This window comes from Cynoglossus semilaevis, chromosome 5, assembly GCF_000523025.1.
Source record: "Cynoglossus semilaevis isolate Cse_v1.0 chromosome 5, Cse_v1.0, whole genome shotgun sequence".
NCBI lineage: Eukaryota > Metazoa > Chordata > Actinopteri > Pleuronectiformes > Cynoglossidae > Cynoglossus > Cynoglossus semilaevis.
Genome location: NC_024311.1, coordinates 5,973,611 through 5,978,552, shown reverse-complemented (window position 1 = coordinate 5,978,552; position 4,942 = coordinate 5,973,611).

Genomic DNA, 4,942 nt, shown 5'->3' with positions numbered 1-4,942 from the left:
CGCCTCTGCACAAAAAACTATTTCAGAAATATCATTTTCCAAAAAGGCCGCGTAACTACAGCTGAAAACCGAATGTTTTACCAACAGTTTATCACAGCATGATGTTACAAGACCACACAGAATATTATTTTTGACACCTGTCGTCTCGATTCTGGAGAGCTGGTTCGAACCATAGATTTTAAAATGTGTTGTTGGTGTAAAAAAAATTACACTAGAATTATTTGACTTAAAACAAATAAGAGATGATATGCAAACACTGCCTTTCTTATAGCCGGTGGCTGTTTTTTTTAGCATCCTCTAAATCATTGTAAGATATATAAAAAAAAGCAATCAGCTCCCACACAGTATTAATAAAAAATACTTCATTAAAATAACTTTCCCCTGGCTGATTACAATGTATGCAATAATACATCAGCAATTACTCCATGGAACACAGCACTTCAGTCCAGTGGCTGTTATAGCTTTTCCATAATTTTAATGGGAGTCATGTCTCCCTATAGCAAGTACATCCTCATGGAAAAAGAGCATGAAGTGATTTTTTTATTTCATCTACCATTACTGAATTATCACGGTGACTGCAAGCAGCACTGCAGAAGCACGGTCCAGTACCAGAGATTCATTTTTCTTCCACACATTAGGGATGTATAACGTTTACTCTGTAAAGTCTGTACAATTCAAGTTCAAATACTGGAATCTTCATTAAAGTACTCTGTGTTGTACTATATCCTTCTACTAAAACGGTTGGATGTTTTGATCATCTGCATCATCACAGTGAACATACTGCATCGTTGGTAATCAGTGCATTTGCCTGGAGTTCTGCTGCACATTTCTGTGTTTATTTCTTGTGGATTAAAAATAACCAGTTTTTAGAATTCACTCTTAGAACACTCAAATCCCTGTAGTCATACTACATTGTTTCAAAAACGAATTAAAGATTACTGCTCTGGGCATCGCTCGGCTCGCAATGCTAGTCTTTCCATTTGCCGTTATTATAGACGCTTAAAGCAGCTCTCTGTGCATTAGCTTTTACTGCACAGTTGAAGAGAGGCTCCTGTTGTCTAAACACTTACTGTAAAAAGAAAAAAAAAACTCTGCTGTTTATTAAAATTTGTTGATGTTCCACATGGCTGTGTCTTTGATTAGACTTGTCCATTTGGCACTTTCTCATCAGCAACCTCTAAAGGGTGGCGAAATAACCCCAAGATTTTAAAATCCTTAAAACTGATACTACCTTAAGAGCAAAAAGTGTTTGTGAACACAAATCAATGTGTTATGGTTGTTTTTAACTTGTATCAGGTCAAAATCTGTTTCCTGTTTATTTTAGGTTGAATTGCATTATGGGATGTTTCAGTTTGTATGATATGTATCTAAAAATTTTGGAGTAGTCTTTGGTCTATTACTTGCGTTGTATGCTTTGCCTTGAATTAACGATATTTAAGTTCAATACAGTCGAGTGAAATACGTAATCAATATCGATATCGTAATCAATATGGACTTTATGACAGTTTTACACTGGATATTTAATTTACTCTAAGTGACATTTTATGTATTTATAATTATTCTTGGCTGGGGGATCAATTCAGTCCTGAAAACCCTACACATCTGGCCTGCAACTAGATCTCATTAATAATTAAATTTCCCCCCGTATTAATTTTTCATACATTAAAACCTAGTCACAAGAATGGAGGAAAAATAAATATTTGGTACTTGCTGTTTACGCTGTAGTATTTTGCTGTTTTGAAATTATATTAAACCGTACTTACTTTTTTCTAAAATGTCCGAGTTTTTTTTTTTTTTTTTTTGTATTGATCTTTAAATATTGATGTCAACCTTAGTTTAAGACCCCTCCCTTTAGGAAAAGCTACAAAGAAGCTCATCAAAGTGCCTTTCAATCACACTGTTTTCACTCTCTCTCACACACACACACATATATACAGCAGCACTTATTTTTATGTCTGTTTGTTTTCATTAAACTGGAAGCTGCAGTCGGACTCAGGGACAGCTTTATCAAATAATAATTCTCCAGTCTCACTTCAGGGCCCCACTGGACTGGTTGGTAGACAGGCGGATATGTTGATAACCCAAAGTAATAATATGAATATAATTATTTTTTTCTTCAATATATTCATCCAATATTTGTAAATGAAAAACTCCACAGAAACATCTGTGGAGAATTAGTCAAAGACACACAAAGCTGAAGACATCATGTGGTTTTTAGTGAGTTCTCGGCACCAGAGCCAAAACTCAAGGGTCGTTACAAAAAACGATATTTGGAATTCAGGTCTAAATATTATAATAATCATAATAATAAGAATATCCTGTCAGGTGAGAATTACATTTTAGTCTTCATTTCATTTAAGTCAATTTCATTTACCTCTTCCATTGGATCCATTCCCTTGTTGATCACCTAATGAGGTTTTAATGGCCTTTTGTTACAGTATATTATGAAGTAATTACGATGATGTGAAAACAGAAATTAAAAAAAAAACTCACAGTGGACTTTTTTAATATTGCAACAGATAAAGTCGACAACTGTTGGATATGAAACAATGTTTCACTCCAAACTCTATTAGTGCTGCTGCAAAATGACAGCTGTGTGTGACTGTCCTACTATATGAACTGCTGCCATGTGATGTAATGGAAATTTGACAAATACTGTACTCTCTTCAGTTAATTTATTTTTAAGTACTTTAAAGCACAACTCTCTGAGTATTACTGTTTCCTTAAGTACTCTACAATGACAATAAAACTACATACTGTATGAGAACCTGATCTAGCTGCTTAGCTGCAAAAAGGACAATCAGTTAAAACTGAGAGTGCTGTCGTTAAGTAAGCCTTTAATTAAACCCTACATTAACGACAGACGGAGTCTGCTTTTGGACGGAATCATGTTTTCTAGTCAGAGAATTAACACAGTAACACAGGGATCATAAAATACTCACAGAATATATATTTTAATGAAGAAAGAATAAACTGAAGGTTTTTATTCGCTTTAAAACAAGCAGACTTATAGAATACCACCCCCCTACACATGCACACATATATACACAGAATGTACAGACTCCATGCAGACAGTCAGTCACTACAATGGATCAAACCCCTGATCTTCTCACTGTTAGCCCAGCTCTTCTCTACTGCTTCTGTTTTACCGCAGGAAAAGCACTGGTGTCGACGCATAAATAAAAAATAAGTCAAGTGTTGATTGCAGCTCCACAACATTACTTCTTCATGCATATATAATGCAAAGCACCTATTACCCACACCTCACCTGACCATTGATGACAAATGGCATCAGTTGTCCTCACAGGACTGTCTTAAACAGTACTTTGCTCCTCTTTGTTCTGTGTTTCAAAGTAGCCCTTTATGTCTCATGCTCCTAAAATCACACACTTATTCCTTTTATCACAGTGTCCCCTGATTCTTCCTCTCGCTCCCTCTCTCTGTTCGCTGAGCTTTTAGAAGGAGGCGATGATAAACCCCAAAGCATGAATCATTAATAGATGTGAAGAGAAAAATAGATCACTGCAGATGCACCTGCAAAAATAACAGCAAGCCGTGAAGGCAGAGGAAGACGGGGACAGATGGGAGTGGGGGGGGGGGGGGGGGGGGGGGTGAGGGTTCCATTTTATCTCTCATAAGACAAAGGATTTGTACTTAAAGCTGGAGAGATTCTTGGCTAGTAATGTAGGCTTTTGTAAGTAATCCTACACAAAATGAGTCTTGAATCATCTTCATGTACGAGATGATGTCCAGGTGAACATCTTCAGTAAGTTTAAGAAAGGTGCGTCTGCTTACTATATGTATATAAATAAGTACAAAAAAATGGAAATGGAGAAAATGAAGATTGGGTAATAAACTTAGGACCAAAAAGTATTTATTTGTATTAAATTTTTGCCTAGTCACACACGGATAATTTTCTGTTGTTGTTCACAACTGTAAAATAAACAAAAGCCAAAAAATAAATTATTTCTCATGTATTTTTCACAGCAGTTCCAATGTTTTTATGAAAAGTAATTCTGAGAATAAAGAGGGTGAACTTCTAGGAGGCAGAAAACAGGAAAACAGAGAAAACAATTCATGCCAGTGGTGAAAATCATTGACACATTGTATGTAACATCAGGGCCAGAGTCTCTTCTCCAACCTGGACTAAGGACATTGACATTCCAGCTGTAAGAGAGGAAGAGGAGACCTATTATCTATAGGTCTCCTCTTCCTGTCTGTGAAGAGGAGACCTATAGATAATTATTCTCACAGCTCCTGCAACACATTAGATAGTGTTAAAGGTCCAGGGAGATGGTGTTCTTCTGGGAGCACCATCATTAGATTCAACTATGATTAGAACTCTCTAAGGAGCAGTGGAACTGATAAGGACTCGGCTGGATTAAGTTTTCACCTCTCATTTTAAAGTTTTCTGAAAGTTTTCTTTATACCTTCGATTTTATAATCCTCATAGTTAACTTTCGGATGATCAATATATACAAAAAAAAACTGTAGTATAACAATATAACATGTTTTCATAGTTCCACAGTTTAATAGTTTGGGGTCTCCGATAATGAATAAACACAAAGAGCCGCTTGTAAAATCCATAAACACGGGCAAAAATAAGTAAGTGAAAAGTTTAGAAAGTCAGGCCATATGTTTTATGAATACAGATACTGAAGACAGTGCAGAATATATTTTCCGCACTGCAGTAAAACTGCACAAATAGTACACCAGAGTGTCACAAAGTACCTATCGGCTTGTATTCACAGTGTTTGCCACTCTGCCTCTGTTTGTGTGACACACACTGATGCTCTGGCTGCCATCCATGGATTCCTTCATCACCAGCTTCCTCCCAAGTTCCTTCCACAGTCGTTGGCACTTCATGCTCGTTTGACTCTTGCTCTCTCCTTTTGCCTTTTTCAACTTTCTTTTTCTACAACTTCCATACTTTCTTTCCTCT